Source organism: Convolutriloba macropyga, unplaced genomic scaffold, assembly GCF_964194025.1.
Source record: "Convolutriloba macropyga unplaced genomic scaffold, txConMacr16.3 SCAFFOLD_1395, whole genome shotgun sequence".
In the NCBI taxonomy this organism is placed as follows: Eukaryota; Metazoa; Xenacoelomorpha; order Acoela; family Convolutidae; genus Convolutriloba; species Convolutriloba macropyga.
In genome coordinates this window covers 4,189-29,141 of record NW_027449544.1, presented here as the reverse complement: position 1 = coordinate 29,141, position 24,953 = coordinate 4,189, and the positions used below count along the sequence as shown (strand labels likewise).

At 32.9% G+C, this 24,953-nt stretch overlaps 1 protein-coding gene across 1 annotated transcript in view; it reads right to left on the bottom strand.

The window, feature by feature from the left end:
• The window catches only part of LOC142355131 (uncharacterized), a gene marked incomplete at its 3' end in the record, with an annotated part of 36,292 nt that extends 12,101 nt beyond the window's left edge, over positions 1-24,191 (bottom strand). Inside the window, exon 1 of the mRNA XM_075407390.1 lies at positions 24,120-24,191. The remainder of the gene's footprint in view (positions 1-24,119) is intronic.
• Positions 24,192-24,953: the final 762 nt, after the last annotated feature.

Genomic DNA, 24,953 nt, shown 5'->3' with positions numbered 1-24,953 from the left:
GAAAAATTGTGGAACATGCTATATCTTAATAATGTCAAATATTCCCAAGAAAAATTTTTTAGGGGTCTTAATATTAGCAATGTATCTATTGTAAATTGCAAACGGTGCAAAGGAAAATAAATAAATAATCAAAATGGTAAAAATGTTAATGCACACACTGGCTCATTTTTTCGTCAGTGTTGCTTTGTCGAAGCATAATGAGGTGAAAATTGATTTCAAAAAATTTGCTAAATTTCGTCATTTCTTAAGTTTTTTTCCGTATTCGTAGAAGTACCTGATACATATTGGTTCAGAAAAAAATTCTGGATTTTTCTGTTCCCCAATTACCAATTGTTTCATCCTTTATAACTTGTGAAAGAATTCATCTTGCAAACAAATTGTTGAGTTTTATCTGCAAATCGTGTTGAGGATCGGCTAAGCTATTGAATCAAACGCTGAAGATTTGAGGAGTACGTTATATCTTAAAAATGTCACATATTTCCAAGAAAAATATTCTATGGGTCTTTATTTTAACAATGTATCTATTGTTATTTGCAAACCGTGCAAATGAATATAAATAAATAAACAAAATGGTACAAAAGTTAATGCATACACTGGCTCATTTTTTCATCAGTGTTGTTTGTCGAAGCATAATGAGGTGAAAATTGATTTCAAAAAAATTTGCTAAGTTTCGTCATGTCTTAGGTTTTTTTCCGTTTTCGAAGAAATACCTGATACACAACGGTTCAGAGAAAAATTCAGGAATTTTTCTGTTCCCCAATTACCAACTGTTTCATCCGTTATAACTTGTGAAAAAATTCATCTTGCAAACAAATTGTTGAGTTTTAACTGCAAAACGTGTTGAAGATTGGCTAAGCTATTGAATCAAACGCTGAAGATTTGTGGAACATGCTATATCTTAATAATGTCATATTCCCAAGAAAATTGTTCTAGGGGTTATACTATTAACAATGTGTCTATTGTTATTTGCAAACCGTGCAAAGGAATATAAATAAATAAACAAAATGGTACAAATGTTAATGCATTCACTGGCTCATTTTTTCATCAGTGTTGCTTTGTCGAAGCATAATGAGGTGAAAATTGATTTCAAAAAAACTTGCAAGGTTTTGTCATGTCTTAGGTTTTTTTCCGTATTCGAAGAAATACCTGATACACAACGGTTCAGAGGAAAATTCAGGAATTTTTCTGTTCTCCAATTACCAATTGTTTCATCCTTTATAACTTGTGAAAGAATTCATCTTGCAAACAAATTGTTGAGTTTTAACTGCAAAAAGTGTTGAAGATTGGCTAAGCTAATGAATCAAACGCTGAAGAATTTTGGAACATGCTATATCTTAATAATGTCAAATGTTCCCAAGAAAAATATTCTAGGGGTCATATTATTAACAATGTATCTATTGTTATTTGCAAACCGTGCAAAAGAATATAAATAAGTAAACAAAATGGTACAAATTTTAATGCATACACTGGCTCATTTTTTCATCAGTGTTGCTTTGTCGAAGCATATTGAGGTAAAAATTGATTTCAAAAAAAATTGCTAAGTTTTGTCATGTCTTAGGTTTTTTTTCGTATTCGAAGAAATACCTGATACACAATGGTTCAGAGAAAGATTCAGGAATTTTTCTGTTCTCCAATTACCAATTGTTTTATCCTTTATAATTTGTGAAAGAATTCATCTTGCAAACAAATTGTTGAGTTTTAACTGCAAAAAGTGTTGAAGATTGGCTAAGCTAATGAATCAAACGCTGAAGAATTGTGGAACATGCTATATCTTAATAATGTCAAATATTCCCAAGAAAAATATTCTAGGGGTCATATTATTAACAATGTATCTATTGTTATTTGCAAACCGTGCAAAAGAATATAAATAAGTAAACAAAATGGTACAAATTTTAATGCATACACTGGCTCATTTTTTCATCAGTGTTGCTTTGTCGAAGCATAATGAGGTAAAAATTGATTTCAAAAAAATTTGCTAAGTTTTGTCATGTCTTAGGTTTTTTTCCGTATTCGAAGAAATAACTGATACACAACGGTTCAGAGAAAGATTCAGGAATTTTTCTGTTCTCCAATTACCAATTGTTTCATCCTTTATAACTTGTGAAAAGAATCATCTTGCAAACAAATTGTTGAGTTTTAACTGCAAAACGTGTTGAAGATTGGCTAAGCTAATGAATCAAACGCTGAAGAATTGTGGAACATGCTATATCTTAATAATGTCAAATATTCCCAAGAAAAATATTCTAGGGGTCATATTATTAACAATGTATCTATTGTTATTTGCAAACCGTGCAAAAGAATATAAATAAGTAAACAAAATGGTACAAATTTTAATGCATACACTGGCTCATTTTTTCATCAGTGTTGGTTTGTCGAAGCATAATGAGGTAAAAATTGATTTCAAAAAAATTTGCTAAGTTTTGTCATGTCTTAGGTTTTTTTTCCGTATTCGAAGAAATACCTGATACACAACGGTTCAGAGAAAGATTCAGGAACTTTTCTGTTCTCCAATTACCAATTGTTTTAACCTTTATAACTTGTGAAAGAATTCATCTTGCAAACAAATTGTTGAGTTTTAACTGCAAAAAGTGTTGAAGATTGGCTAAGCTAATGAATCAAACGCTGAAGAATTGTGGAACATGCTTTATCTTAATAATGTCAAATATTCCCAAGAAAAATATTCTAGGGGTCTTAATATTAGCAATGTATCTATTGTAAATTGCAAACGGTGCAAAGGAAAATAAATAAATAATCAAAATGGTAAAAATGTTAATGCACACACTGGCTCATTTTTCCGTCAGTGTTGCTTTGTCGAAGCATAATGAGGTGAAAATTGATTTAAAAAAAAATTGCTAAAATTCGTCATTTCTTAGGTTTTTTTCCGTATTCGAAGAAGTACCTGATACACATTGGTTCAGAAAAAAATTCTGGATTTTTCTGTTCCCCAAATACCAATTGTTTCATCCTTTATAACTTGTGAAAGAATTCATCTTGCAAACAAATTGTTGAGTTTTACTTGCAAATCGTGTTGAGGATCAGCTAAGCTATTGAATCAAACGCTGAAGATTTGAGGAGTATGTTATATCTTAATAATGTCACATATTCCCAAGAAAAATATTCTAGGGGTCTTTATTTTAACAATGTATCTATTGTTATTTGCAAACCGTGCAAATGAATATAAATAAAAAAACAAAATGGTACAAAAGTTAATGCATACACTGGCTCATTTTTTCATCATTGTTGTTTGTCGAAGCATAATGAGGTGAAAATTGATTTCAAAAAAATTTGTTAAGTTTTGTCATGTCTTAGGTTTTTTTCGTATTCGAAGAAATACCTGATACACAACGGTTTAGAGAAAGATTCAGAAATTTTTCTGTTCTCCAATTACCAATTGTTTCATCCGTTATAACTTGTGAAAGAATTCATCTTGCAAACAAATTGTTGAGTTTTAACTGCAAAACGTGATGAAGATTGGCTAAGCTATTGAATCAAATGCTGAAGATTTGTGGAAAATGCTATATCTTAATAATGTCATATATTCCCAAGAAAAATGTTCTAGGGGTTATACTATTAACAATGTGTCTATTGTTATTTGCAAACCGTGCAAAGGAATATAAATAAATAAACAAAATGGTACAAATGTTAATGCATTCACTTGCTCATTTTTTCATCAGTGTTGCTTTGTCGAAGCATAATGAGGTGAAAATTGATTTCAAAAAAATTTGCAAAGTTTTGTCATGTCTTAGTTTTTTTTCCGTATTCGAAGAAATACCTGATACACAACGGTTCAGAGGAAAATTCAGGAATTTTTCTGTTCTCCAATTACCAATTGTTTCATCCTTTATAACTTGTGAAAGAATTCATCTTGCAAACAAATTGTTGAGTTTTAACTGCAAAAAGTGTTGAAGATTGGCTAAGCTAATGAATCAAACGCTGAAGAATTGTGGAGCATGCTATATCTTAATAATGTCAAATATTCCCAAGAAAAATATTCTAGGGGTCATATTATTAACAATGTATCTATTGTTATTTGCAAACCGTGCAAAGGAATATAAATAAGTAAACAAAATGGTACAAATATTAATGCATACACTGGCTCATTTTTTCATCAGTGTTGCTTTGTCGAAGCATATTGAGGTAAAAATTGATTTCAAAAAAATTTGCTAAGTTTTGTCATGTCTTAGGTTTTTTTTCGTATTCGAAGAAATACCTGATACACAACGGTTCAGAGAAAGATTCAGGAATTTTTCTGTTCTCCAATTACCAATTGTTTTATCCTTTATAACTTGTGAAAGAATTCATCTTGCAAACAAATTGTTGAGTTTTAACTGCAAAAAGTGTTGAAGATTGGCTAAGCTAATGAATCAAACGCTGAAGAATTGTGGAACATGCTATATCTTCATAATGTCAAATATTCCCAAGAAAAATATTCTAGGGGTCATATTATTAACAATGTGTCTATTGTTATTTGCAAACCGTGCAAAAGAATATAAATAAGTAAACAAAATGGTACAAATTTTAATGCATACACTGGCTCATTTTTTCATCAGTGTTGCTTTGTCGAAGCATAATGAGGTAAAAATTGATTTCAAAAAAATTTGCTAAGTTTCGTCATTTCTTAGGTTTTTTTCCGTATTCGAAGAAGTACCTGATACACATTGGTTCAGAAAAAATTTCAGGATTTTTCTGTTCCCCAATTACCAATTGTTTCATCCTTTATAACTTGGGAAAGAATTCATCTTGCAAACAAATTGTTGCGTTTTAGCCGCAAAACGTGTTGAAGATCGGCTAAGCTGTTGAATCAAACGCTGAAGATTTGAGGAGTATGTTATATCTTAATAATGTCACATATTCCCAAGAAAAAAATTCTAGGGGTCTTAATATTAACAATGTATCTATTGTTATTTGCAAACCGTGCAAAGGAATATAAATAAATAAACAAAATGGTACAATTGTTAATGCATACACTGTCTCATTTTTTTATCAATGTTGTTTGTCGAAGCATAATGAGGTGAAAATTGATTTCAAAAAATTTTGCTAAGTTCCGTCATGTCTTAGGTTTTTTTCCGTATTCGAAGAAATACCTGATACACAACGGTTCAGAGAAAAATTCAGGAATTTTTCTGTTCCCCAATTACCAATTGTTTCATCCGTTATAACTTGTGAAAGAATTCATCTTGCAAACAAATTGTTGAGTTTTAACTGCAAAACGTGTTGAAGATTGGCTAAGCTATTGAATCAAACGCTGAAGATTTGTGGAACATGCTATATCTTAAAAATGTCATATATACCCAAGAAAAATGTTCTAGGGGTCATACTATTAACAATGTGTCTATTGTTATTTGCAAACCGTGCGAAGGAATATAAATAAATAAACAAAATGGTACAAGTGTTAATGCATTCACTGGCTCATTTTTTCATCAGTTTTGCTTTGTCGAAGCATAATGAGGTGAAAATTGATTTCAAAAAAATTTGCTAAGTTTTGTCATGTCTTAGGTTTTTTTTCCGTATTCGAAGAAATACCTGATACACAACGGTTCAGAGAAAAATTCAGGAATTTTTCCGTTCTCCAATTACCAATTGTTTCATCCTTTATAACTTGTGAAAGAATTCATCTTGCAAACAAATTGTTGAGTTTTAACTGCAAAAAGTGTTGAAGATTGGCTAAGCTAATGAATCAAACGCTGAAGAATTGTGGAACATGCTATATCTTAATAATGTCAAATATTCCCAAGAAAAATATTCTAGGGGTCATATTATTAACAATGTATCTATTGTAAATTGCAAACGGTGCAAAGGAAAATAAATAAATAATCAAAATGGTAAAAATGTTAATGCACACACTGGCTCATTTTTTCGTCAGTGTTGCTTTGTCGAAGCATAATGAGGTGAAAATTGATTTAAAAAAATTTGCTAAATTTCGTCACTTCTTAGGTTTTTTCCGTATTCGAATAAATACCTGATACACATCGGTTCAGAGAAAGATTCAGGAATTTTTCTGTTCTCCAATTACCAATTGTTTCATCCTTATAACTTGTGAAAGAATTCATCTTGCAAACAAATTGTTGAGTTTTAACTGCAAAAAGTGTTGAAGATCGGCTAAGCTATTGAATCAAACGCTGAAGATTTGTGGAACATGCTATATATTAATAATAATGTCATAGATTCCCAAGAAAAGTATTCTAGGGGTCTTACTATTAACAATGTATCTATTAATGGCTTGTCGGAAGGGTTTGCAAAAAACCTTGTTTGAATTAAGATTTGTTTCGAGCTTGTCTCAAAAAACGAAAGCGGAAAAAATTGAAAATTAAATAAAAGGTTTTTCTTTTTTTATTGCTTCTCAGGAAAAATTGCTGCTGAATTTTTCTACTTTTAGAACTTGGCGGAGCTAATCACTAGCTAGCTATTTCTTCAATCAATAAAACTATTTCCAATTTCATTTTCAATAAAGAGAACTTAAAAATGCGGATTCTATTTTCAATAAAGAGAACTTAAAAATTGGGATTACAATTTTTTGTGTGATGTTAACAAAAAAGGTGGCCGTAATGAGGATGAAAGAATACTGAGGAATAAGACAATGTAAATTAGTTTTCTTTGTGCTCAAGCGCACCGGAAAATGAAGCAGCGGGGTTTTGAAAGTCACAAAAAAGACCCCCAGCAGAAATCTGTACGGGTTATCCCATCTCATGCAGGTATCTTATAACATCAAACAGAGATCTTTAATAATAACTGGGCAAGTAAGCTAACCATTATTAACCCCGGTTGTATGTACTAACTAGCTTTATTACTATAGTGGTGATTTTTATGGCGAATGACGGCGATGCAGGAAAATAGGGGAAAAATCATGTATTTTTAGCCTAGGAGTGATTTTATGGTCTCGGCGGAAAATTGGGACAATTAGATCTGCTGCTGTTGCTGTTTATAACCATAACAATCATTTCATTCAAGAAAAATATCCACGTCATACCCACCAAGTAAAATACCCCCCCCCCCCACCCCAGTACACCACATTGTTTTGAACATGATACGGATTCATGATGGCGTTGCAATTTGCTAGATTTTCAGCGCCATTAGACAGCCTATGACGTTTTGCTTCACTAGCAAACTGAAACTAATGGTTTTTTTCACCTTGATTGCACAATGTCCCTTTAAAAAACACAATTTACGTCAAAATGTAGATTTTTAGTAGCAACATTTTTTCAGTCATTTTACAATTTTGTATACCAAAAAGTCTTTAAATTGCTGTCTTTTCCTCCAATGTTTTTATGTTCAAACTATGGTCTTTTTCAGGCGCTATTTAACAAATTTCAAGTTTACTAACAATAAAAACGATGTAAAATAAAAATGAAACAAGAATTTTGGCTTTAGCGGTCAGCTTAGTAGTCGTATAGCCTCCTCCCCCGCTACCGTAAATATACAATGACGACACTTAATATCTTTGGGCGCTATAATGGGAAATACCCGCATTTTATCCCGAAATCTATGCTCAATTATAATGTATGCGCTCGAATCGTTTCCGGCTAATTGAAATACCTGTAAATTAGAGTTCAGATTCGCTTTTTGTTATATAACACATTATTGCTGTCAGTGCTTTTATTGCATAATGGAGCTGTAAATTGGCGCCAAATCCTAGACATTCCCATTATGAAAAGAACAGACAGTTCTTTCAATTTCAATTTAAAATCAATAGAAAAAAATTGCTATGAAAGCAGCATACAACATGTCCCTGGGTAATGATCATCAATCTACTATTATATTAAGAAACCACAAAAGAATTTTGGGGTTTTTTCCTATTGTAACCCCAAACATGGTAAATATAGCATAATGGGAAAATAATTTCATTGGGGGGGGGCTATGGCGGGAAAGACCCGAGTTTTCTGAACGTTCTGTCTCTGCTCCAGTTGAAAAGATGTATTTATGCCCCCCATGAATTTATGCCCCCCCCCATGAATGTATAATGAATTCCTTTCCTTTTTGGGTAAAAATTTGGGAAAACGGTAGGACTAAAACAATACCTAAGCTATATCTGTCTTAGTATGATCATTGGTTCTGATTATTACAAAAAGGGAGCTTCAGGTTTCAGACTTTTTTTTACCTGGAAGCAGGATTTATAATGCGAAATAGATGCTAACTGCTGGCAGTTCTTAGAGCCAAATGATATTTAAAATTAATAACAAATATTACCCAGAAGAGAAAAAAAATTAAAAAGTGAAACGATTCCAGACACAAGAGCCTCGAGCTATTGTGAGATAATGACTCCACAGGAACGCAGTTGACTATTTTTCTTTTTTTTTAAATGAGGTTAATATAACTATTCTGTCACAGCAACTTAAATAAAACTGGACACTGAATGTGATTATCAAGTACAACGGAAGCTCTGTCTTAATTAATGTTCAGAAAAATTGGCACAATGACTTTTAGGGCAGCACAATTTCTGATCAGGAAAATTTTCAATCTGAGTTAGCGTTTTCGGAAGTTTCTTATTCGTTATTATTGTTAAATCGTCAAAATTGGACACGATTAGGCCAATTTTTGACAGACGATCACAACAGATTAAAAAAATCGATACTAATTAAATGACCTCCAAAATTGCCTTTCTACCTAATTGAATGCAGTCGAAAATCCAGAAAACAAACATTTCAGAAGCACCAAAGTTTAAAATCGTTTGAAAACGCTTTTTCAAAGAACAAGTTCAAGAGAAAATTTTCAAGGATATCAACTGCAACTTTCGTTGATAAAAATCCGATGAACAGAACTCCAACACACGCACACACACACACACACACACACACACACACACACACACACACACACACACACACGCACCTGCTAAACTCACACGCTCACACTCACTCTCTCACTCTCTGTCGTTCTTCTCCATCTCACACACACTCTCTCTCTCTCTCTCTACCGCTCTCCCTCACACACACAGTGCAACTTCTAATTCCCAGTAAAATACTAGCTTCAACAGATGAAGCTAGTATTTTACTGAGAAACACATCGCTCAGATTTTATTTTAAAAGTTTTAAAATGTAAAAATTTTACCACGATTATACGTGAGCAAACAACACAACAACTGTTTTCATGCAAATATACATCTACTTTATACCCATCATTCATATTGTTTTTACAAAAGAATGTAGTAATCAAACATACAACTGTCTTCATTTCACATTCTGATCTTTTTAACCAATGGGATGCTTTTGACTAGTGAAATATGAGAAGTTCAGAAGACATATACAAACCCACACATACACACACACACGCACACACACGCACGCATGCACACGCATTGTTGCACGCACAAACACATACAACACGCACACACGCACACACTCTCTATCGCTCTCTCTTTCTCACATATACAATGCCATTTCTATTTCACAGATAATTACTAGCTTCAGTTTTTACATCTGTTGAGTAGTGAATTGATCGCACACATATAGCTCATTATATAACTTTCAAAAAAACGTAAAAAATTTGCCACAAAAATACTTAAGCCAACGACATGTCAACTGTTCTCATGCAAATTTTCATGTGATTTACGCAACATCTCGAATAAACTTAGCTGGAAGATTTTCATTGATAAATAGAAAATCTGAGCCACATCTCTCATAAATTATTACATTAACATGAGTCAGGCATTCAAAGATATAATTGTCTTCTTTAAATGTTTAGAGCTGAGGCATTCACCTCACCAGTGAAAAATAACCCTTGCGGAATTTGCACTCATATTGAAATAGTTTATGTTGGAGCTTTAGTTGCGTGTAGTTTGAATTAACTTCATTTTGAACATAAAAGGCTTGCCTAGTCCTGCGCGTTGCACAAAAAATTCATGCATTTACCGTTGATCATGCGATAACACGAGGAATTCAAAAAAAACTACAAAATGGAAAAAATGGGATTTCAAAAACGCTTCAAATTCAGAGTACATTAAGGACAAAAAATTACACAAAAAAGAAGGTCAAATGGATTTTTTAAATAGTTTATTATGCTTTGGTTTTCAGAAAATGAAAAATATTTATTTAATACAATTAACGACTAAGTTTTTTGATAATCTGATTTAAATATTTTTTTTATATTTATACAGTATAAAAACGTAAAAACAAAAAAACAAAAAACAAAAAAATAAAAAAAGGTAATAAAGACAAGTGATATCAAATCTGTTCAAACTGGAAGATACGAAGAAACGGTCAAGTAGACTTAAATATGACGCAATAGAGACCAAATAGACCTTTCAATAAAAAAACAACTACAATCAGGGCAAAATCCACAAAACCTAATAAATTTTTTCAAAACAATTGGTTTCAAAACCACAATAGCATTTATATTCAAATTTATATCATTAATTTAATTCACAATGGGTTTATTACAAAACCCATGTAAACATTGTTTAGGGAGTCTAATGGACAGGGCAACAAAAATAAAAAAAAACGTGTGAGATGCAAAAAAAAACAGCCAACTGCTTTAAAAACATGTCAAATAAACAGTGAAATTTTAACAAATACTGTGCGATGGCCGAGATTTTTCCAACGAGATTTTTCATAAGTGACACTAAGTAACAAAAAATTAAAAACAAATATCGAAGATTGTAAAACAAAAAAAATATTCTTTTTTGAAAACAAATGGCTTCAAAGTCGTTAAAACTGTTAAACTTGAGTTCTAATATTAAAAACTCAAATCCGTTTCTTTAGAGGAGTCAACAGGACCAGTCAGTCAATTATGAAACTATTGAGCGTTTGAACACACCTACATCCAGACTATTGTGCGCTCAAAAACATCTATGCCCAGTCTCTGGTGCGTTCATTTTTCTTTCCAGCGCATTTTGAACGCACGACGCCCCTGGTGCGCTCATTTCGGTCTGGCACTTCAACCAGGGTAGTAATAGTGACTTGTAATAGAAAAACAATTTTTGTATTACTATTTTTACCTGTATTTCCGTTTTATTCTAATTATTGATTTAAATAGGTCAGTTAGATGTCAGATGGTAATGTCAAGCATTTCGCAGAATTTTACAGACTTTGCAATTTGAGCGCAGGATGCGCAGGTGTTGACTCGAAGGTGGTCTGATCAGAAGTCACGTCTCTCTTTGACCTTGACCTGGAAATCACTGATGTAAATGAGACGTTGAAAATTTTTTGAAGATTTTTTCATATGACTTTGAAGATTTTTTGTCGGGATCGAAGCCGGGCCTTGATTTTTAGCTTAAAAATCTTACCGTATTGAAGTTATTTTGTTATCTGTTTTATTTGTTTTCTAGGCTGGTCGATCCATTTGTGTTTATTATTACGATCTTTCCAGTTTCTGATAGTTTGTTTAGTTAGCAAAAATTATTACTGTCGGTTCGCAAATCATGAAGATCTGATATGAAACTAAAGAAAAACAGAAGTGGTTTTAAACTTGAGATCCAACGCCTTACTTGGTCTAGACCCAAAACTAGTTCAAAATTGATAAGCGATTGCAAATTTTTAAATGATCAACTGAAAACTCTATTGTAATTCGACAGACAAGCTGCTAAAAAGTCACTCGAATAGTAAATTTACTGAAGCTTGGAGCAATAAAAGCGTGTCTCCCTATGTGTCAGCCCAAAGAATTTACAACTCATCTAAATTTTATTGATCTTATTTTCTTCTAACAAACATTTTGTGACATTTGATTGAAGTAAACGTACCATTCTTCAATTAGATAAGCTTATTGTGGGGAAATCCAAAAGTAATCACATAATTCTTTTCAACATTTTTTGTACAAAAAAATGAATAAAAACAATTGAAAAAGTAGCGGAATTAATTCCCTCAAAAAAGAAAAGGCTTGGATTTTAGATCTGATCTATTTTTAAAGCCATAATTGCTGCCACAAAACAAGGAAGATAATTTGAAAAGATTTGTCGCCAAAAAAGAGAAAAGAAACCATTTATAAAACTGATCTCAACTTTTTTTCTTATAGTAACTGGGTTTGAACTTTTTCCAGAGAAATGTCAAAAAAAACGTAGCAGTTTCTTTGTCTACAAGAGTTATTGTCGTGTAGAAGTGAAGATTGTCTGTCTGTAACAACAAAATTAAAGAACTCATTAACAACGACATTAAACTCAAAACTGAACAACTCTTGGCAAAAATTCATACACAAAAGCAGCAGGTAACAAGCAACTGAAAAATGAGAAAGCATTGTAGTGCTAAAAAGTTACCTTGACCCCCTCCCCCCTTTCAAATAAAATTATCACCACATTTTGGCACTCACCCTGCCCGAAGCTCAACTATTGAGGGCTCAATGACCGCTGAATTTTCTGTTGGAGGCTGACTTAACAGCAAAACGATATTGAATTCTGATAAAATATCAAAAATAGTTCTTCATACGAAAAGATTGCAATGATTTAAAGAAAACCTATCACAAGAACTTGTAATTCAAAATGAAGAAAAAAACAGTAACATAGCTACATGTGGTCAATACAATAAAACAAATAACATAAACACTCATCAACTGATGATAGCAGCGATTGAAATTTTTTTTAGTAAATACGTTTTAATAAAAAATACCAAAAATTGGTAAAAATTGACAAGTGTAGCTCCGGCTGTGGTCCTCGTTACAAATTACTTTAAAAAATACATATCCAGACAATGATATCATAGGAAAATACCCAGGCAGATCGAAATCACCTATCGTCTATAGACTTTGGCTCGTTCAAAGTTGCGCTGCGTCCATGAGACCATCCATACCAAAATGGTTCATGATCCAGACATTAGCTTGTTCAAGTTATGAAAATACTAACGAGGACCAAAAATTGCTATGACCCAGACTCGTAGACTCGTTCGTCCACATTCGTGAAGTCGCTTATGATGCAGACTTCAAAATTCAGTTGAGCAAAATGGATTGATAATTAAAAAACTGGTCCATCAAAACTGGTCAGCGCTAATTCAATGTTTTATTTTGGCAAAAAATGCAGAAATGAGGTAAATCTTACGATAAGTGATATACAACTTCGAGTTTTGTAATTTCGTTAAACTTTTCTCAAAAAGTCCGTCAAAATTCGGACAAAATCTTCTCTTTGACTTTACCGAATATTTGAAAACCATTTGCAGTGTGGCCTGGGAACGAAAAGAGAGCTCACAAATATCTTCGACACTCAAATGCATTCATTTAGTGCACCCTTGTTCTGTAACGATCCGTTAATGATGCCCGTTAATAATTCCCTGGCTTGTGTATGTTTGAGCTCGCAATACCCCCTGTGTCCGTTCAAAAAATGTCTGTATCTTTGGGCGAAGACAAGTTTTAACCTCAAACTTGGAGGGGAGAGTTTTTCGCAAGCATTTGTTGCATTTTGATGGGAGCTCCGGATTGAATTGCTTACCACAAAAAAACATCAAACTTTTTCAATTGCTAAACGAAATCACCGAAAGACTTAATTTACTAATCTCATCAAACACTTAATAGACCAAATTAAGCCAAAACCGAATTGTCAACTGAAAAAATAATTAGAAAAAACTTTTGCAATATGCACTAAAAGCGATTTATCTCAAAAAAGAACTGGAATAGTTTTCTTTCATATACATTGCGATTAACCTTTTTTCTGAAAAAAATTAAATGGGTTTATTTTATTGATTTTCACTATAAAAACTGTAGTGCAGTGAAAAAGAAAGAAAACATGGATGCTTATATTGCCTAATCAAAACTAGGTGAAAATTTCTCATAATAACTGGTGACAAAACAAGGCGGCTCGTTAATGTGCGTTCGCACATGATGTTCCGACCCGAGCTCATCTACATTTTTGACTAAAATGTCAACCAAATCAAGAGATAACAAAAATAGATGTTTGAGTTTAAAACAATCGTTACACATTCTATCTACTAATTGAATTACTAATGCCATGCTTCATTACAGCACCAACGTGACCTGACATTGAAGAGACTAGAAAAAAAATAGCACCAACAAAATTTTGGCGGCAAAAAATGAATATCTAAATTTAAAAGCACCTGGTAACAACGTCAAAATGCAGTCAGATAAAACCTTAACTACACAAGTTTACCTTTTACTAACTATACAGCAGATGAAAAGTTTTCTTAACGAGACTAGGTAACAAGCCGACAAAAAGAACGAACAGTGAGGCGAAACTTAAAAATTAATCAACATTTTTTGCACCAAGAAAATTCAAAAATCTTAAAAAACATTGGTTTTTAATAAAAAAATCCTTGATAAATTACTAAAAAGTCATTACAAAACCAAAAGCACCCGTCTGTGGTCAGACTATGCCATAGAAACAAACTAAAGAGAAACTCAAAAAATTACAAACGATTTGCGAAAACACAAACCTTTGCTACCATTAAAATCAATAGCTATCATCTGAATATGTATTTTTAATTCAGTTGTTATTTCTGCTATTTCAGTTGAAGGATTTATACTGAAAGATTAAATAAGTTTACTTGGGCCACATTTAAAAACCATTGGGATCTGTTATTACGCGATTGTTCTGAAGGAAGAGAAAAAGAAACGCAAAAAATGGCCATTCAATAAACGTTCAGAAAAACGAAACAACAGTGGCACATAATATCAATATATATGTTATTTCTTGAAATACACGAAATTCGACGGGACATCTGATTGATGAATAGAAGTTAAATTTGACGAAAGGAACTTATTCGCTATATACTGAATGTTTCGAGCAACATCATTCATTCAGTCCTCAATTACAAGCCTATGAGATCTGTGAGCAATTTACGGCTACCTAAAGAACAAAAACAGCGAATTCAGGAAAAAAAATTGAGCGACAAAAGGGTCGAAGGCATTAAAAAAATGAACTTTTCACTAAACACTCTTCAATTTTAAATTAATTTTTCAGGAGCAATGGGAAAACCTTTTTTATCAATATAATTTCAAAAAATCAACAAATATAAACAAATACATTAGACGCACGAAAATTGCGGGAAAACACGTATTATCAACGCCATTAAATTCATTAGCCTTCAACGGAAGCCAGTATATACAATAAATGATGCCTCGAGGGGACAATAAGTTTTTTTGCCAATCGTATTTCATCAATAAGACCTTACAACAAGTTAATGACTATGAAAACAACAACAGAGAGAGGCAAAAACCACAAATTCAGTAGAAAAGTGCCTGAAGAAAATATCGAAGCAACTCAAATCATAAGCTCTTCCCTGAAAACTTTATTTATGATCCGTTGAACTTCTTCCCTAAACCAATAGGGACTCTCAGCAGTAAGATGATGTGATAAGATTTCAAAAGGATCGAAAAACAAAATAAAGTACCCAAAAAAAATATGAATTCTCGTGGCATTGATGTTTTAAAACTAATAGGTAGAAGATAAAACCGCTAACCAGATTAATTTTGGCTATAGTAGAACGGAAATGGATTCTGTTAGAACCAACAATGACCAAGAGTATTCACGAAAAAAAATTAGGAATGGTTGAATTTCAAAAAAGTTTCGAAAAATTATTTTTAAACCCTTAACAGCCAGTAAACTCAATCTTTCATCGGAGCTCAATGACGATGCTCAGATATAACCCATAGGGAGGAAAATGATGTCTGTCATGCATAGATAGTTAAAAAGACATCACAATAAGTCTTATGACAGAAAACAATAACAAAAACAGCAAAAACTAAAATTCAGTAGAAAAATGCGAGAAGAAAGTGTCGAAGACAATTAAACCATTAGCTATTCTCTGAAAACTTTCTCTGTGATCCACTGAACGTCCTCTCTAAGCCAATTGGATTACAATAATCTTTGGATAATGTGATAAAGAGTTCAAAAGTGACCAATAATTCAAAAAATCCAAAAAAAAAAATTTAAAAAAATTGAAATCTTTGTCATTGAAGTCATATAACCAATAGCTAGAAGATAAAACAGCTAAACAGAATATTTTTAGTCGCAGTAAAAAGCAAGTGGGTCCAGTCAATACTGAAACTCACTAACAGTTCAAGAAAAATTTAGGAATTGTTATTGTTCAAATAGAATTTTCGAAAAATGATTTTTATTTTAACAGACATTAAATTCTATAGCTTTCAACGGAAGTCAATAAAAACGCTCAAAGATGCCCCGGTGGCAGTACATTTATGTTTGTCATGCATAGGTATTCATTATGAGATCACAGTAAGTATAATGACTATTAAAACAACAAAAAAAAACAGGAGAAAACCAAAAAATCAGTAGAAAAGTGCAAGAAGAACGTGTCGAAGCCATTTAAACCATAAATTTTTGTTTAAAATTTTTATTGGTCATCCACAGAACATCGTTTTTAAGCTAATGGGAACTGTCAATATTTGGATAATGTGATAAGATTTCAAAAGTAACCAATAATACGTAAAAATCCAAAAAAAATTTTAAAAAATTGCAATTTTTTGTCATTGAAGTCATATAACCAATAGATAGAAGATAAAACCGCTAACCAGTTTAATTTTGGTTGCAGTAGGAAGGAAGAGGGTGCTCTCACCCCTGGACTGACTTACAATTCACTATAATAAGATTATGATTCTTTAATATTCGAAAAAAAATTCGAAAAATTATTTTTTAAGTCTTAACAGCCATTAGCCGCCCCCTCAATGAAATAGACATGTTCACTTAATGCTCATTATGGAACATATTGCACTGTTAGTCAATGAATCCCTACCATAGGACTCCAAAAAAAATAGTAAAACTTCAAAAAGAAATTCAAAATTTCATTCAAAATTACGAAAACTCAGAATCGAAGCCAAAAAAAAACATGAGCAATTCCTTGAAAACGACGTTTTTTGTTCATTGCGCTTCATTCGACTATAAAGGAGTTTTGTCATTAATAGAACGTCGATATAAAATGTGACTTGTCTCTAGGTGACTTAAAAAAGCAAAAAAGAGAAAAGTTTTATTAAAAAAAGGGCTCTCAATTAGAGTTCGATTTTTTTTTGATAGTGAACTTCCCTATGAGACCAGAACTAGTCTTTCTATCGCCTTGCATTCAACTTTTACGAACTCAAAATTTATTCTTTTTATAGAAATTTGAATTAATGTTTTCGTAAAAAAGATCTTAGTTTGAAGAAAATTGTACTAAAAGTGAACAATCATGCTAAAGATCCCATTGTTCACACAAAACTTCAATCCTCGATAACTCCTCGAAAAAAACGAAATTCAAAAAAATCTTTTTACTTTTGAATTCTACGCTGGACCAGCTTTTTAATGATACCACTCACATTTCTCTACGACGAATATATCGATCGGCCAAAATTCACTGAACAAAAAAAAAAAAACCCATTTGAGTATATAGTTCCTTCCCCCACAAGTGGGGTCGGAACAATAAAGTTTTATAGAACATTCAGATTAGAAGGAAATCCGGAAATCTGATAAAAAAAACAATTTAATAATTCAGATAAAGAAAATCTTCCAGAAAGTTAAGCAGGTGCGGCATCACATTTTGTAAAAGAAGACCTATTTTGTGCAGTAGCTGAAAGCATCTTTAATCAGTGCAGAATTTTCCTTACATTATATCGAGCAAAAAGTCTTCATCGATGATAGCACTTCGGTTTTGGAAAAATGCTTAAATCAAATCGCAAGTTGTAGTTTTTTGACGTTGTTTTTTTCCTGTTTTTTCAAACTTTTGATTATTCGGTTCGATCATCGGGCATAAATTGTAAAATCTTGAAAAGATTTGATTCTTTTTTTCCGCATATGAGTTTTATGTAGAGTAGTACACAGAAGTGGCCAAAATTGATATAAACTGCCTCTTCAATTTTCTTTTACCTTCAATTATTTTTTGATAAAAGAGAATCGACGTTTTCCATAACAGAATTGTTCAACCGAATCAAGAAAAAAGCTTTCCAAGCAATTTCTGACATTTTATTTAATTGAAAGGAATTCTTACCAAGGCTGCTTCCACTTTTTGCGGTACCCCTGGAAATGAATCCGCGTAAAAGAACGAAACTTTCATATTAAATTATCGAATAAAAGTTAAAGGCTTAGAGTTATCTAAAAGCAATATTTCTGCAATCAGTGATAGCTTAAGGTAAAAGTTTTGAAATTAAGAAAAGTTGGAAAAATTAAAGGAAGTGTATTTTGCTTTAGTTTTCTACAGTTTGATTAGTTTACAAAAATTATAATGAAGAGTGACGCAGGTACTTTGGGAGGTGTCAATTATTTGTTCCGTCATTTTTTCCTATTTAAAAGAGGGATCTTTCGCTTTTAAGCTCCGCCCAGCTGAGTGATCATGTTACGTATATAGGCAGCAAACCCTCCACCCTCACCCTCCCAATAAATTTAAAAATTCCATAATGATGGCCATAATTCCTTGGAAGTGAGGGGGGGGGGGGGTTCTTGAGTGGTAAATTAACCTTAACTTTGCTTAATGTGTAATTGGGAAGCCCCAAATATAGTTACCAGAAAGAGGTTCGTTTTAACTTAAAAAGACTCCGAAGATTTCATTTTGAAGTCTATAGATTTCTGTTGTTATGCCCAGACTTTCGTGCGTTTTTCCTTGTTTCCAGACCATGTAAATTTGAACGCACGACACCCCCGTCGTGCGTTCATCTGGCTCTGGACATATCGACTTTCCGTCTGGGACCTCAACCTGGGTAATAATAAACCGTCATTTTTTCCGTTGTATCTTCTCGTGTCTTTGGACATCAAAAATCAATTAACAAATTTGATCGCAAATCAGTTGGAATCAGTTGAGTTAATTATTTAATTAAGAACGCTATTATAATATACTCGAGGAGACATCTGGATAATCACGGCTGGATAGAAGCTTTTTTTGAAATGGCCTAATTCTAATTAATGATATAAGAAAATTGACGACGGCAAATAAGACAAAGAGTTTAGGGAAATATTGAAAAGCTACTTTCTTCGACAACTTCAGGAGCCAATGCGATGCATTACCAGAAATTTTGGCAGTGTTTTTGAAAAGATGGCCCAAAACGAAAACCAGACACATGACCGAGAGGAAACAAATCACCATCAATAGCTAATTAACTTCTCCTCATCCCGGACTGAATTGCAAGTCAAGATCAGTACTGTGCACGTCTAAAAACAAGTCTGACAAGTCTTTACCAAGACTTGGATTACAAATCCAAAATGATTCCCAAGTCAAAACCAACTTTTCAAAGAATTTCGAGTAAAAATTTCGAATTCAAAAAAATTTATAAATGACACCAGACTTCAGTACAACATTTTCAGTGCACAACAGTGAGATAGCCGAGAGCGCAGGACATACGTGACATGATATTTGTCTTGGGCTTAAAGATATTCTCACATGAATGATATACAATATGATCATTTTTTACTGCTCGGTTTGCGTGAACTTGCAAAACGTAATAACAAGAATATTCAAAACTGGTTTCATTCGCCCGGTTGGTTTAAAGTCCACAATTGATAGTTTTACACCTTTGGAACGGTAAATGAAGTTTCATTATCAGTGCAAAAACAAGAATTTGTGTGTTCACACAAAGTAATGAACACAAAAGAATTCACGGGAGTGCAATGAATACAAAGAATCAGTCTATATGTTCAGAGGTCACTTGAAATATGTGCCATTTTTAAAAAACCGGATGCAAAGTTGCGAGCAATTTTTATCCCATAGTGGCGCAGACAAATAAATCTCAACTTAATTTGCTTAGTCAACATTGCTCACTTTGAACCTCCCTTTTATTGGAAAAAATGTTAGTGCCACGGAAATGCGATTAGAAGTTTTTGTAAAACATCTGATTTTGCGATTTTTTGCTGGTTTGCTGTCTGTTATCATCGGTTAAATGTATTCGCAATTAGTATTACCTTTAGCGAATGTTCACAAACTAAAAACTCACTTGCAGTAAACATGAAGAGTGGCATCGAAAAACTTCATATAATTCTTTTTTGAGTGGTTGAATTCTGAAAAAAACAGTATTGTTTATAATAAAAAATGATTTAATTTCAATTAGAAGTTCTTCTTGAACCTGCAGATTTTTTTGTTCCTTCTCGCGCTCTAATTTGATTCCCTATATTCTGTGAAAAACAATTCAAAGTTGATCACACAAACTCAAACACAAACAAACAGAAACACACACCAACATACACAAACAATCACAAACGGCGTGCATGTGCATGCGTAGCTGTACGTGTATTTGTATGCGTACTTACACGTGTACATCTACGTGTATGTGTATGTGTAAGTGTATGTGTAAGTGTATGTATGTATGTGTGTGTGTGTGTGTGTGTGTGTGTGTGTGTGTGTGTGTGCGTGTGTGGGTGCGCGTGTGTGTCTGTGTTTAGTGTACGTGTGTGTGCGTGTGCGTGTGTGTCTATGTGTGTGTGTGGGTGTGCGTGTATGTGTGCGGGTGTGTAAGTGTGTGTGTGTGTGTGTGTGTGTGTGTCTGTGTGCTTGTGGGTGTATGTGTGCGTGAGTGTGTGTGTGTGTGTGTGTGTGTGTGTGTGTGTGTGCGTGCGTGTGTTGTGTATGTGGTATTAACTACGTCAGCGAAAAGCTTTTTAAATAAATTTTGGAAAAAAATAAAACTTTCGAGCAATTTTGAAGGTCAAATTCAACCAGAAGGTCGTTTGAATATGAACATATCGTCACTTTGGACGGAACCGATAATTATAGATTACTGCACAGAGCTGTTAGCGCTCAAATACACAAAGGCTGGAAATAGAAGAGACAGTTAAAACAGCCAAACATTAAACAGTTAACTTTGGTTGTTTTCGAAGCATTGTTTGAAATTCTCATTATGAAATCAAAAGTTTTCTTTGCTCCGATTTATTAAAAATGACTGCAAGACTGATGGTCCAAACAAACAAAAAGCAAGAACTAAGGAAAAAACACTTAAAATATGTGAACAGAAAAAATTCGAATTAAATACTGTAATATAATTGAAAAAAAATACATATTTCTACGGTCCTAGAAATCAATAGAATTAAAACATTGAATTGATGTTTCATATAAACTAACAAAGAAAATTAAATAATTGACCCATCTATCAGGATTTCAAGATCTCTAATGCATCATTTTCGTATAGGAGAGTTCTTTTTTCTGATTAGATTTACTATGAAATAGGTACGCGGGAGAATCGGACCACATATGGGTGGCTAGGTGATTAAATGAGTTGCATCGAGGTGCTCTGGCTCTACTAAAACATAATTCATAGCAAATTTAGTCAGAAGCAGAATTTTTCCCTAGAAAAAGTTATATAATAGAAACCTTGAACCATAGAATTTCAGTCCCCACAAATGAGTCGCTAAGAGAATGTTTTTGAAGTGTCTATGTTTTGACTCTCCTGCATTCCATAAGCTTGAGAAGTGTTTTTGCGGCATTGTGTTCTATTAACCCCAATGGAAAGCAGAGGTTTGCCTTGCAACACTATTTGCACCGCTTTGTTTTTTAAGAGATAAAAAATCAAATATTTTGAATTGAAATCATATGTGATTTATAAAACAAAGCGATTCATTTATGATTGTGAAAATATTTATAACAGGATGAAATTAATTTTGCTGCTATGAAAGCCGAAAATGGAAATAGGCACGTTATTATTTTGGTGGTGCTATGGAAAACAAAGGTTTAACCGTTTGAAAATATATTGTTAGTTCAAACTTAAGTAGAAAGCAAACCTTTTCCTTAAGATTGAAAAAAAACTCAATTATATTTTTAAAGAAAAACTTTTATTCCATATGGTTACTAATGCTAAAAAGTGCGCAAACACAATTAACAATACACCGTTTTTTGAAAAACAATTAGCTAGACATTTTATCAAGTAGCCAAGACTTACGACCATTGAAGTCTTGCTTTCACTCATAGCAATGAGCAGCTAAATTGATATAATAACCTCAACAATAAAAATTTGGACAACTATCCCCATCAGATGCATCACTGAAGCCAGTTTACGAAACCAATTGACCGTTTCGTTAGCGGCATCAACTTCAATTAGCGTAAAAGATTATTTCAGGCAGGCTTGTCTCAGTTCTAATAGCTGGTGCTCTGAGCTAGCATTGTGGATAAATATTTGGTTTCTGGAGTAGTTGGGAATATTAAATGTCAATTATCGGTTAAATCAAAAATTTTCTCGTTATCAATGTTTTAGGGCATGCAAAAAAAGAAAAAAAACAAATAAGACTTCCGAGCCTGATAGGGAGTGAACCACTGCACCCAGTTTGATCAGATGAAGAGATCATTGTTCAAAAAGCAATTGTTTTCTTTACAGGCCCGGCTGTTTTACGTTTGTTCACAGCTTTTGAAATTTCTGAACATAGGGGGTAGGCCAATTTTTTTCACCGTAGTAGAACAGATGATTCAGCGTATTCTTGCAATGGTTTTTCGGGAAATGTATTTTTATTCGGGCGATTCCATTGTTTTGATTTGATTTTATCATTTTTTTGAGCGTTTGAAGAAATTAATTGCTGATTTGATCTGAATATCCCTCACATCAGACATATTAGTTTTTTCCCTGAGTTTTTTCACACTTTACAAAAGAAGTTTCTCATACAGATTCTCAAGCTCTGCTTTGAGTAAGCTGTTTTTTGTAGTTAGTGTACTAGTTTGGATAGTCAAGCAAACTTTTGAGGCAAAAATAGTGGTCGCAATTATGATTCATCAAAACCAGCGAAAACTGTTTTCATCAATGCTTATTTGACTTAGCCGCCATATTTGATAGATTCTTTTGTTTGCCCTTCCAAACAGATTTTTATATTTTTACAATATTTGTTTCAGTTTAGATGAAAATTCAAAAAAGAGATCAAGTCGAGAGCTTTTTAACGGGATTTCGAGAAGCAACTAATATTCTCCTAGGATTTATTCTTTGACAGATTTCTGCACAATTTGATTAATTTGGCTATGAGATTGGGCCTTCTTTTGTATTGATTTACCAGACTGCCACTTGTAATAAATGGCAGAATCGTCAGCAAATTGACAAATTAACTACTGAGACACTGTCCTGAATATCTCCAGTCCAGTTTTTTTTTAATTTTACATAGACACAATCTGTGGGAAGAAAAAAGTTTACCAAGCTTGTCACAGGTTTTTACACTTCAATAGTTTGCAAACTGTTTAGTAGTCCTGCTCTTCACACTGCATCAAACGCTTTTTTCATCATCTAAGCACTTGAGACCACTGATACGCTTTTGATATGTGATGAGTTTGTTTGTGCAGTCTATCAGCTGTGCAGTTGTTTCGTTTATATTTACTTTGGGTTTCGTCGAACACATTGTGGTTATCAGAGAGCCTTAGGGCAATATCCTTTACAACAATTTGGTATACCTCTGCCAGACTGCTAGTGATGCTCATTGGTTGGTATGTTCTGTTTTCGTTCGTCTTTGGTATCATCTTGACTTCTGACATTCCCCAAGTATTTGGAACAATAAAATTGTTTATAGATCTCGTTAAAAGCAGACAAATGTAAGTTTAAAAGCATTTAGGCAACCTTTTATAATGATGTAGCTAATATTGTCTGGTGCTAGACTTGAGTTAGTAACTAAATCGAAGTACTAGCTGTCACGTCAATTGAGGCAATAGACTGTGACTAAAATACAACTGCAATAGTACAACTGCGACTAACATTTTATTCATTGAATTTGGTTCGTTTCAATGTTTACAGCACCTGAAGAGGGTAGTTTTGCTTCGTTAGAACGGAAAATTTATTGGCAGTACTGGCGTTTTGCCATAGATACTGTCACCTATAGACATTATAGACTGTCACCTTGCCATTCCTATAGACTGTCACCTTGCCATTCCTAGACAAATTCTCGGTAAGAATTGTTTCATTTTTTTAATTTAATCGTCATAATTAGATTATACGACTTCATAGCATTTATACGATCTCATATAATAGTTCTTAGCAATCCTATATGAGACACTGGGATTCAAATGAAAATCAAACTGATTTCGAGAATATGATTTTTATTGGGAGAACACATGCTGTTATGTTGATTATCAAGAAATTTTCATTGTAATTTACTTGTTATTCCCATCAAAATTTTTTATTGAAAATGCCTGTATTGAAAAAAACTCATAAGAAACCAATCTTATGAAGAAATCAAAAGTGATAATGAATAATGGGTAAACCTATGATTTTTGAATGGCGATTTAAATGTGACAACTCCGTATGAACAAATCAATAGTGATAATGAATAATGGGTAATTCTGCAATTTTTGAATGACGATTGAAATCGAAGTGACGACACTTACCTTTCATCAGGCCACAAAAACCGTAATTGAAGCATAATTGCGCATCCGCTTGATCAGCACGGTTAAGAAAGTGAAAACCTTGTTCTGAGAGCAAATCAAATCCATTTTTTCTTAATTAGAAAATTCTACCGCGGCAAAGCAAAGTTAAAACTCGACGCAAACGAATTCAACCAACAATATAGAATAGTTTGAAATTTAGTTAAGTATTATCGAATCAAAACCAAGATCTCTCATTTACGTAGAATATTTACAAATCAAAAGAGTCTATGGTTTACAACCATAAAGAAACATAAAACTTGGAGTAAAATGGATACATGTGGTGTAAATATGTTATTATGAAATTTATGAACGATGTTCAGCCCAAGGTCGCGAAAGCCGAGTACAAGAAGAAATAACTTCTTAACTGATAACCAAGATAAAGTTTCGAGAGAAATGTTTTTGAGGTGTCTATGTTTTGACTGTCCTGAATTCCATCAGCTTGAGAAGTGTTTTTGTGGAATTGTGTTCTATTAATCCCATTGAAAAGCAGAGGTTTGCCTTGCATCACTATATTTGCAAAAACTTTGTTTTTTAAGAGATAAAAAAATCAAATATTTTGATTTGTATTCATATGTGATTTATAAAACAAAGCAATTTATTTATGAATTTGAAAAAATTTAAAATAGGATGAAATAAAATTTGCTGTATGACAGCCGAAAATGGAAATAGGCACGTTATTAATTTGGTGGTGCTACGGAAAACAAACGTTTCACCGCTTGAAAATATATTGTTAGTTCAAACTTAAGTAGAACGCAAACCCTTTCCTTGAGATTGAAGAAAAATTCAAATATATTT